The sequence below is a fragment of the Coturnix japonica genome, chromosome Z, assembly GCF_054131305.1.
Source record: "Coturnix japonica strain WE chromosome Z, WE-NBRP24, whole genome shotgun sequence".
NCBI lineage: Eukaryota > Metazoa > Chordata > Aves > Galliformes > Phasianidae > Coturnix > Coturnix japonica.
In genome coordinates, this window is record NC_140702.1 from 61,874,615 (window position 1) to 61,886,147 (window position 11,533).

General features: G+C 39.2%; 1 long non-coding RNA gene and 1 other non-coding gene across 2 annotated transcripts; both read left to right on the plus strand.

The window, feature by feature from the left end:
• The first annotated feature begins 9,994 nt into the window (after positions 1–9,994).
• On the plus strand, positions 9,995–10,888 carry LOC107305927 (uncharacterized). Its single transcript, XR_001551928.3, has 2 exons — positions 9,995–10,167; positions 10,627–10,888. It is a non-coding gene; the product is annotated as an uncharacterized LOC107305927 (long non-coding RNA).
• LOC116652577 (small nucleolar RNA SNORA47) lies at positions 10,302–10,430 on the plus strand. Its single transcript, XR_004305737.2, has one exon. It is a non-coding gene; the product is annotated as a small nucleolar RNA SNORA47 (small nucleolar RNA).
• Positions 10,889–11,533: the final 645 nt, after the last annotated feature.

Below are 11,533 nucleotides of genomic sequence, written 5' to 3' on the forward strand. Positions count from 1 at the left end.
AGCACTCATGACTGAATGGAAAAGCACAGGGCTAAGGCAGCTATGATGAATACAGGACTCTCAAAGCATTACTGTTCGTAAAGCTCATTGGTGTTATGGGACAAAAGACAACATGGCTGTGCAAAATAGTGTTAATGTGATGTTTACAAATGAATACTTCTGCACCTGCTGGGATAAAAATATTTAACAGGTGATTTTATAATCTCTCCAGTGTTAAAGCTCTAAGAAATCATTTCTCAGCTCATCACACAGAACTATAACCTAATTTTTTTTCAAGTCTTTGCAGTCATGTAAAGTATCTCCATGAACACAGTAGTTCCTAAACAATTATAAAGACTGAAGTAGCAGCAGATTTTTATTATTATTATTATTTTTTTTTTTTTTCTGCATTCTACAGTGTCTAGCCTAGATCCATTACATCCCTGGTATTCAGATCTGCAAATCATGGCAACCTGCAGACAGTCTCAATTTAGAAAGTTCAGCCTTGTTCTTTCCCCTTTAGCATACAATTATGTACATGGATGAATTAGTGTAAGTATATGCAAGAAAGAAGTATTATCTGACTCCAGGAATAACTAGAACAAATTAATTTTACAAAATCTTGAGAGGTTTCAGAAGGTGACAGAAAAATTATCACACATCTTTTCCACTACCTATCACAATAAAATTGCTATCATTTATTACAGTGCCTATTCTACTACATAGATATTTGCTACATAAATTAGTATATATGACAATTTTGTGGTTTCCACACAGTTAGCTGTCATTATGCAAGTCCTGGAGAAAAAACAATATTCAGAGTGGGAAGGGAAAAGCAGCAATACCTTTCTTTTATTTAAAAATTGGAATTGCATGAAGGCTTCATTCTGATGTAAGGATTAAGGGTATGAAAGTTACAACTTCTACACAAATGGCTCTTCTGGTAATAGAGTGAAGATATGAAATCATGGACAGTCCTACTGATGTCTGGAAAACACCTTTTAGAAAATGCAGTTAACTGCAAGTGTGAAAAAATGAATGCTCTTTTTTCATTCTGTCTTTCAGTACACAACACCATTTACAGCTTGTTTGCTTACCCAGATTACCTTCAGCCACAGTCCAGGAAGGCAAAATATTCTTTATTTGCAGTCAGAAATGACTGTGTGCAACATTTCCAGGCTTATTACAATAAAGCAAATTCAAATCAATTTTAAAATCTGACCTTTAAAATGACATATTGGGTATCGTACAGGATTGTATGACAATGATAATTCTTCCATTGCTTAATTTCAGATGATAATGAATAACACAACTTCTGCTAAAGAAGGAAACATACTTCAGGAAAAATCATGCTGCCTTGGACTTAAAACAGTACCAGTTAATTTTCATTAAAAATAGGGATTCCCTTTTGCAGAAGGAAAAAAAGCGTCCTGCCTTAGTTTGCCTCTAAAACTTGTGCATTCACCCCATTATATCTCTCCCCATATCATTTTCCTTTTCTCTTTGTAAGCGGTTTCTCTTGTACAAATTTTAATCTTTTTCCTACCTGTCTACAGGAATACACCTCTATCTTCCAGTCTGAACAAACTTCTCCTCTGCAATAACTAGTGAAGTGTATTGACTGTAAGAGTTGTGACATGCATAATGCCTAAGATTCATACAAGTGCTGTGTATTTGCATAGGCTTTCTAGTATGGGTGACAGAATGAGTAATTTTAGGACATGGAATGTCTCTTTGCATGGGAAATAGGTGTTGGTAAACCTGGAGCATACAAATATCCTTAGTTTCAGGAGAGGATGGAGGAGGGAGTGAGCCAAGGTTTGCTTACAGTCCTGGATTCCTGGATTCTACCACATCTATTTTAATCACTTGAAAGCTGTTGTTTAATGCTAACTTCAGTGTAGTGTGGTAGGTTTGGCTGCGATGTGAGGAGAGATGAAGGGAGAGTATTTGTGCTGTGCTGACAAACACCATGAAAATAGTGTCACAATTATGAACTACTAACTCATTCAGAAGGAGTTTCTCAGTTTGCAGAAGTTCTATGTAAACAAATAAATAAAGGAAAACAAGCAAACAAACAGGCCATTCAGAGCAATTAGGAATATAAGAATTACGGCTGCAGCGAGAAGAAATTTCAAGAGAAACTTTTTATAAATTAATGGTAATACTAAATCTGAGCACCCTCTAGTGGCAATAGGCAATAAATATCTCTGGAGAGAAAAATCTGATCCCACAGGAAATAAATAAGCAGAAGATGTAGTATCTGGCTGGCTTTCTTCGTACAACTAATTGCTGTATGTGAATTTCTGTTTGGAAGACAGGGAAGTAACTCAACACTCAAAGTGTATATATATTGTTATTTTTTCTCCCAACGTTGTGCCACCATCATTTCCTAAATTTTCTTGTCATCCATCTGCTTAAGACTTCCATTCCTTTTGAAGTATCCCAGTGACTGGTCAGCCTTTGACCACAGCTTTATGACAATATTTCTGCAGAAAAAAATTTATCTCCTGCCTCATGGACAGGGAAGATAATCCGTGGTTGCACAAGCCTGTGCGAAGAGAAGAGCTTGAAGGAGGAATATCTGTAACTATGGGAAGGCTTAGCACACTGAATCATCAAATCAATCCTACAGCAGAGCCTTGGCTCTGTGATGCCAGAAGCACAGGTAGGACTTTCTGAAGCTATCTGTCTTTGGTACCTGGTTTGCCAAGTGTCCAGATTTGGCTAGTAATAATAATTTTAAAAAATTGGTCATTTCATAAGGTGAAAGGTTGCTGTGTCACACTATATCCCCAAGGGCTACTTTGATGCATGAGGTTATGTATGTGGATACATACCTCAGCTAAATTACTTAGCTGAAGATATCTCTTGCCCTCAGTGGGTTGTGTCCACAGTTTCAGGGTTCTTGCATCCTCCCACGGGTAGCATGGAAAACAGTCCAAGTCTAACACACCTTATGTAATTGAGTTTTTCACACCAGAATAAAATGGTAAATGAGCATGTTGCTGTTGATTCCTATGGAAAATGAATAAGTTCTTAGGTTTATTACTTGAGAAAGGAAAAGTGAGTACATCTTATGTCTTGGATGAAAGGCATGCTGGAAAACTGCTGTCCTAAGTAATTAAAAGAGCAAGGTGAAATACTAGTCCAAAACTGTCTTCTACCTGGATGGTGGAAATCTGTACTCTGAGATGTTTCAGACATTTCACAGCATCTTGCAACATCAGTATTCACAGCTCACAGCCTTAAGTACAGTCATGATACACTGAAAATGCATATTCCATCTTAATCAGACATATTCTGAGGGAAAAACAGAAGTTGGGAAACTAGGAAATATGTCTTGTTTCCAATTATCTCAAACTTCATCTTCTCTTTACATGAGTGAGAGAAATAATTCTTACCTTGATAGTAAGACACAGAGGCACAGTGGTAAGTCAAAACGCTGATCAAGTATGTATCCAAATAACTCAAGCAAACAACAACAGAAAAACCCCTTCATTACATTTAATGGAATTTGGAAGAGAAAATGCTCCTATTTTAAAGGCAGTCATGAAAAAATGTGGATCAGACCCCGATTCATACTTACTCTGGATTTTTATCTGCAGCCTTGTTGCCTTCAGAAGATTTTCTCTCCCTCCAAGCACCAGAAGAATTGGGCCCATAGCCTGCCTTCCCACCCTTGGCATCATGATGATGATAACAATAATGAAAAAAATTAATGAACCTGGAGTCAGTATTAAAAATTGCTCTTACCTACTACTAATTTTCCTCATGGCTGTGAAGCTCTCTTTTTGAAGAGAAGGAAAACAGAACAGTTACCAGCTGTTCACATAATGATGAACACTAATAAGAGAAGACATGCATGTTAATGAACTAGGGGAAAGGAAGTGAAAGGGGCAATCATCAGTGTGCAGCTGTAGGTGTAAAATTTTCCTCAGAGTATGTGGGAGCGTTGATGGCATGTCACTTAGGCAAATAGGCTTGAGACTGAAATGAGTCCCAAGTAAGGAAAGCAGCACTTCTAACAGATCAGTACTGTCCATGTAGAGATCTGCCTGTCTTTCACCATGTTGTTAACAAAATTAGACTCAGTATTTTCACCACAGATGACTTTTCCACAAAATCACTACTGCAGTCACAGTAGGACTACTGTGATGACCTCATGGATCCAGCAGAAAATAACAAGTGAAGAAATAAAGAGACGTGGATCAGAGCTGGGAGGGGAACAATGATTACCTTTGTATTCTTTAGATTTTACATCATACAAATTTAAGCTCAAAGGCTTGTCTAAATGCAGAGTCAAAGAGGTTTCTTTCAAAGTATGTTTTTAAACTTGATGTTAGCTGATTCAGCAAAAAACACCACTGAAAATCAGTCTTTCTTTCTTTAGTTCCAGCTCATGCAAGCGCAAACTTAAGCTGAAATATGCCATTCTTATCAAGATACAGTCTGCATATAAGCTTAGAGTGCTCCAGCTAACCCAGATTAGCATGTGCTCCCGGGTCTTTCAGAAGCAATGGATTTCAGGCTAACTCAGGTGCAAAACCATTTCTCCTAATCCCCTTCTTCCTAGTTTTCCTTAAACTGATGGGACATTAGGTTCATGGAGGCCCTTGGCAACAGCCGTCTTAGCAGCTTTATTAGGAGATAAATTTGTTCAACTTTTCCAGCCTAAGTAATGCTGATATAAATCTGTGTTGTCAGAGACAAGACTGCCTACAGGAAAGAATGGCTCAGGAAATAGAACAGATGGTATAAAACTGCATAGTTAGGGATATGCTGGTTTACATTAGCTAAAAGTTTCTTTCAGTTTTTAGGTGTGCAAGTAAGTATGTATAAAAGGATTAACACGGATGCTCACTTAGTAGGCTGTTATTTCTCAATAATACGTAAAGTACTTAAATCAGGTTGTTAGATCAAATTCCATATCAGGCTTGGAATGAAGAAAGGCTGCTTTGGACAAATTCTCTCCAGATAAATATGAAGATGGATTTAATTTGTTTTTAAGTCAAAGAGAAAACTGAAGAGAAACACCATTCTAGCTCTGTTTTAGCAGGAAGAATGTATGCTATACAACAGTCAGCACTACTCAGCAGGAAACTGGGGCCAAGAACTCAGACAGATGAGAAGTCAGAGAAGAAATGGAAAACATAATAACTGGAGATAAATTAGAAAAATAATTTTAAAAAATTAAATTTCCTAGTAAATTCTCCTTATTCTCATGGAGTGCACAGAAATGAAAAGCAAAACAGGGAACCTGTCTCCATTAAGATGCATGGTATGGGAGGCAAATAAAATTGTATAAATTTATTTAAATTTGAAAAAGTCTTCAGCAAAGTAAAAGCATCTCTAGCCTTTACAAATTGTTTTACTGGCAGAGCCTGAGAGAAGTACTAACAACACTATAAAGTGAAAAGTTAAGAAAGCAACAAGTGTTGCTGACCTAGACAAATCCAGCAACAGCATGTCAGCCAAAGCACCACTGCTTTTGTGAAGATGCAACAATATGAAATACAGGGGAAATTTGGCCATCAGAAAGGGACAATTTAGCCGCACAGTAGTTAAATCACAATGTAATCAACTCAAAATACTTCTATGTGGACTGCAAACCTCTCTTTGGAATTTGAACTGTCCAAGGTTGTTAAGATCTTAGCTTTTTACTTCCACGACTGCAATACAATAAGACACTGGTCACAGATTAGAGCCTTGGAATTTTTGCTTTTAACATCAAAGCACTTAAAATGTGGTGATTAAACAATCAACAGCTCTTGAAAACATTAGGCGCTTCATTCCTTCACCTTGAAATAAAACAAAAAGATTCAGTTGTCGGTACCATGTGCTACAACATTTTCAGATTTACTCTTCAGAGTTACTAGTTGTATTGCTGTCGTGCAGAAAGTGCAGGGCAAAGAACAGCGGAATCTTAGTGGTGAGAAGAAGGGACGGTCAAAGAAAGAGCGTGGGACTTTTGGGGCAGATCAGAAGGTGTGAAGAAGAGTTGTGAGTGGGGAAATGGGATGGTAAAACCTCTGATTTGATTGCTTGTGTGCTAAGCATATTAACTCCTGTGCTCTGAAAGCTGTTCAGGAATGCTGGAAGTGTATAGAACGTAAGAATACAATTATACATTAAATTATAAAGCAAGAAAACTCCAATGAAAGAACACTGTTAGTATCATGCAGTGAAGCACTGTGTAGCTGGAATCCTTATAAATGTTTGGGCAACTGTAGTTCTTTGTTACACCCAAGGGCCTGACTGCAATGTCAACAATGTATTCATCATATTGATTTCATATGCGATTCAAGTATCATATTGTTCCAAGTAGTTAGAGCTTGAGACACACTTTTCTTTTAACACTAGTGTCAATTCCAAGTAACTGTACTGAACTGAATTTAGGTGAGACACTGTCATAAAAAATAAAAGAAATTAAAAAAAAAAAAAATGATGCAGGCATCAATTAGGTTATTTTATATTCTTATGTAACCAACAGAAACTGGAAGCAGCAAGTAGCTGGTAAAAAACACCAGTATGAAAGTCTGATGCTATCTTCACTTTGTAAAAAATGATTTTTGCCCTAAATGAAATCCAAAATATGCTTTTTAAAATCATTGCTAATAGTGAGCTACAGTTACTCTAGCTGAAACCAGTAAAAAATCACAAGACTGCAGCTGTCAGAGCTACAGACTTTAAGGCTCTGTGCTATTTCTAACAGCGGGTGAAGGAACTCAAACCATATAATTATTCAGGTAAGAAAAGCACAATACGAAATGTATAGTGTTTTGAAAATAAGCATGCATTCTGATATTTACAATGCTGCTGCAATTTGGCTGACACTACGATCACACCAACTATCAGTGCAGCTGTCATCCAGAATGCAGAATACAAGCAGGGGGTAAATGCTTCATTGAGGTGAGCTAACATACACGGGATCCTAAATGAATGACAACGGGAAAGATTGCTGTGATGCTGCACAGACAGATAGGCAAGAAGTGGTGCTGGGAAAGAAGAACACATCTGGGTTTCTGCTGCTGTTCTGATGTCTGACAAAAAAATAAAAATAAAAATAAAAAAAAGGATTTGTGTCTCCTTGGAGAATTCTAAGAGTTAGGGCATGTGTGTGTGTAGGTTTCTGTACTGACATCCATTCACTCCATTATCCATTTACTATCACTGGGCTATGAGTATTGTGGGCAGGATCATTATCTGAAGAGTGTTAGCATGTGTTCTCTGAAGACAAGGATACATCCCAGTCGAGACTCCTGCCCTTGTAGTTCGGATTCTATCAACTGTTTTATCCAGCTTCCAAACCCAGACACAATTTCCCTACCCATGTCTGCATAACAAAAGCTTCTTCCTTTCAAAGCAAAACAAACAAAAACTGAGGTGAACGAAATGACATGACTCATTAGTTAAAATCCCACGAGAAAACAATTCTTTACCTAAATCAGTTGTGGCAGCATTAATAAGCCTGCCAGCTGTTAGGAGGCCTCTTCAAGTGTACTGAGATCTGAAAATTTAAGGTCTCCTGACACTGCATCTACTCCAGCATTTTTTAAAATTAGCCTTATACTCAGTTAAGCCTTCCTAATCTTTATTTGTAGTGACTGAGTTGATTTATCCAGGATTAAACACTTCATTAGTTTTAGTGTTGAATACTTGGATTTGTGACATTACCACTGCCAGGTGTTAGCAGTGTCTAGGGAAAAACAGGAACTTCCCTGAGTATAGGTCACAGGACAGCTAAGAAACAGGTAAAGCTCACATCATATTTTTGCAGTCTTCTTCTGTGCCTTGAATAACCCAGTGCATACAGCCTCAGGGGAAAATGGCTCACTTTGGTTCTTGCAGAATGTCTGAGGAAGAACAAACTGTGGCTACCCTACACAAGAATGATTACAGGTTAAAAACAACATCTAGTTTTCATTCCGTTTCAGGATGAAACAGTTAAGTCAGGTGCAGATTTTGATGCTCAGCCCCATGGCAAGGTTTCTGTAGGTCACCACACATACAGACACTTGAGAAAGCAGATACAGCTGAAGATCCCATTCATCTTTTACATGTATTAATCAAGTCAAAACAAACACTGGATATTTCTACACTCTACTTGATGGTTACTGTGAACAGTTTCCAAGATGGTTCTTTTTTCTACAAAAACAGAAGATGGCTAAAAAGAGCCATCTATATGATAAACTGAAAAATGGAGTAACAGCCTCAAAGAAATAATATTTCTGCAAAACATCCCAACTACACTCGCCTTCTCAAAGAGTGCTTTGAATAACTTCCAAAAAGCCAGACAGGGGCTATGATTCATTTTGTCTTCAATCAGATCAAGCATTAGGACTCTACTGCTTCTTGTTTATCATTTTCACATCGCACAGACTTCCTCTGCAGAAAGGTTAGGAGCTCTTTATTATCAAATAACCCACCAAACCAGAACATCTGCTTTCCCACAGCAGTCATGACAACCATTCCTCTTCGTTGGCATGATTCTGAAGTCTTTTCAGAATCAGTGAACATGCCTCTGAATCACCTCACTGCTATTTTCCCTGACACTGCCTTTGCAAAGGATCAGTGTACCTTCATCACACTTAGCAGTTGCCTACAGGTAGATGATGCCATTCTGACTTGCCTTGGAGCAAAGTCTGATAACACCAGAAGTTTGCACATCGTGGGATGGAGAACTGCTCTTTACAGAAATACGTGACAATATTTTAAAAAGTCAGATCTGCCCTCTGCTGTGCAACTTACTTGTGCACTGTGCATTGTATTCCTTTTTTCCTTTAACTGATCATTTCTTTGTTATTCTGTGCAGGGAACACAGGTCTTGCTGACCTGGAGGAGCTTGTTTTTCCTCAGTGGTGGCACAAACTGCTTTGGGGAAGATCTGCTGGAGTTCTGTTCTGACCTTTCAAATCTTAAGGCTGGCTTTTACACTAAAGAACAACCACTTCTGTACTTTCTAAAATTCCTGTTTATCATTCAAACTTTTCATACTTGCCCTCTTGTGCATCATGAATCGTTACCTCAACAAGCAGGAGTGAGTTCTTCCAGCATAGGTTAGGCTGGATGGCAGGTTATCTCTAAGTCTCCAATTGACCATTCTAAGTTATTTTTCTTGATATCCTGAGTTCAAGAGTTCTCTATGCCTCTCCAGATACATCCATGGCCTCCAGACATCCTGTGTCCAAACACAAATCAGCTCCTTGTGGCACATTCTGTGATTAAAGAAGTATTATTTTTCCCACTGAGAAAATAAAGAGCCAAAAGGAGTCCCAGAATGGTTGAGGTTGGCATGAATCTCTGGGTCCATCTGATCCAATCTCTACTTAAGCAGATGCATTCTTATGAAGGCAGAGTAGAAGGGGACAATCACCTCCCTCTCCCTGCTGGCTATCCCTGTATTAATGCAGCCCAGGCTGCTGCTGGCCTTCTCGGCTGCAAGCACACACTGCTGGCTCTAGTCCAGCATGTTGTCCATCAGAACTCCTTAGTCCTTCACCACAGGGCTGCTCTCAATGAGTTCTTCTCCCAGAGCCTAAATCTGTCCTGTTGTATTACACACCTAACAAAAAAAAAAAAAAAAAAAAAAAAAAAGTTGGAAGGCTGAAAAACCAAGCCCAGTGACCAGTGTGACAGCAGTAAGTCAAGCATCAAAGCTTTACTTAACCAGCCACTTGATTTGATTTGATTTGATTTGATTTGATTTCTTTTTTTGTTAGAGGTGCTGCCGAGGCAGCCTCTGTGCCTGCCCCCCACTTGGCTGTGCTGGCTGCTGCCTGTCGTTTCTCTCAGAATCTCTCCTGGGCCTCATTTTTCTCATGATAATTTTTGATCCTAAATGCTCAAAAACTCATTTAGACGCATATTTTTCACACAGCATCTGTGGGTCGTGTTTCCTTTAGCGGCCGCGTACCGTGAACGCTGCGGCCCTTCACTCCCCAGCCGAGCCCGGCTCCCTCAGCCTGCAGTACAGCACTACAGTGAAACCGCGCCTCTCCGCCTTCGGCTCCACCTCTTCCTCTTCCCCTTCCTCTTCTCGCGGCTGCTGCCTCAGAGGCCTCACGGTCAGGCTCCGTAGCCCACCGCCATAGCAGCCTTCAAACAAGCGGGGTTCTCCCCCGTGGCCCTGCTTCGGCCTTCTCCATGCGGGGTCGATGGACAAGATGGCTGCGGCGGGGCCGGGAGGTAAGGGCAGCCCGCGGCGGGGCGCGGCCGGCAGCGCGGCCCAGCAGGTCCAGGCCTTCCTTAGAGCCACTGTTCTGATGGTAGCTTTACAAAATTCCCTGTTAGGTCTGAATAAGCTATTTTGTTTACACGTCTGGAGGTCTGAGAAGGTAAGACAGTTCAACTTGATGCTGTATCTTACTGGTTATGGCCTCCAACATTAAATCGGTGCAATGGCAACTCATGTTTCCCTCCTGACATGAGGGAAAGCGAAACTGCATTTGCACATAAGGCTCGCATGCCACAGAAGACATCTAATCCTACTTACTAACGGGTGACTAAAGTAGGGGATAAGGGCCTTACTTAGCTCAGTGCTCATCTTTCTACTCAATAAACAACTGCTTCATGAGGATTAGTCATACCTTATTTTCCACTTTTTTTTTCTGAGTATTAATGGAACTGTTTTTCCTGTTTTCCCAGGCAGCACCAAGAGATAATGGGATTTGTCATGCCAGTACTAAACTGAGTCTAAGCTTCAACCTTTTATGCAGAATTGTTAGTTGAAAAAGGAAGCTGCTGCTCTACCAAAAGCAGGTATCTATGAAGTGCTGGACTGGGAGGCTGTGTGCATCACTGAAGGAATTAACTCAGACTTCAAAACCTCTACAGACTGCAAACTCAAATATATTTTAATGTTGTATTTTGCTTAGCAACAATAAAACAGTGAGTGACTTTTCCCAGAGTTGTGACTTGAATAACTGCGGAGTGGGGAGGGAAAGTAAGGTTCATGCTGGGGTAGCCACAAAATACATCCTTTTCAAATCTAAATTTTTAGTCTGATATACATAAGGACCATAGAGATCAACTTTTTCTTCTGTTTTTTAAAGACAGTAAACTAAAAATTACTGTGCAAGTATTTAATATAGAACCATATTTTCCTCAACTAGACGTCCTCTGAAGATGTGAAGTTGTTAATATAATGGCAAAGTAAGCCAGTAATTCACAATTTTAGCTACAGCTATGAAACAACAGCTACTTAAAAAAAGAAAAGCAAGTGGTGAACTGACTCTTATGAACTGATACTGCTACAGGCTTTCAGAATGCTTGCAGCTAAATCACTAACAGTATGCTGCTGTCAAGTTATTCTAAAAAAGTTTGCTTTAGTGATTTAAATAACACAGAATGAATATGTTGTTTATTATTAGAGTCTGAGGATATAGTAATAGTATAGCTAGCTAACTGTCCTGGATTTACTTAGTGGTACTTGATAGCAACCTGCATGACCCAGGAGGATGATGAATCTACAAGTTCCTCTTGTACAAGTATCAGAATTGTAACATGACTAAAAATAGGTTAGTTCTTCTCATTGAAGAAGAGCACTCATATC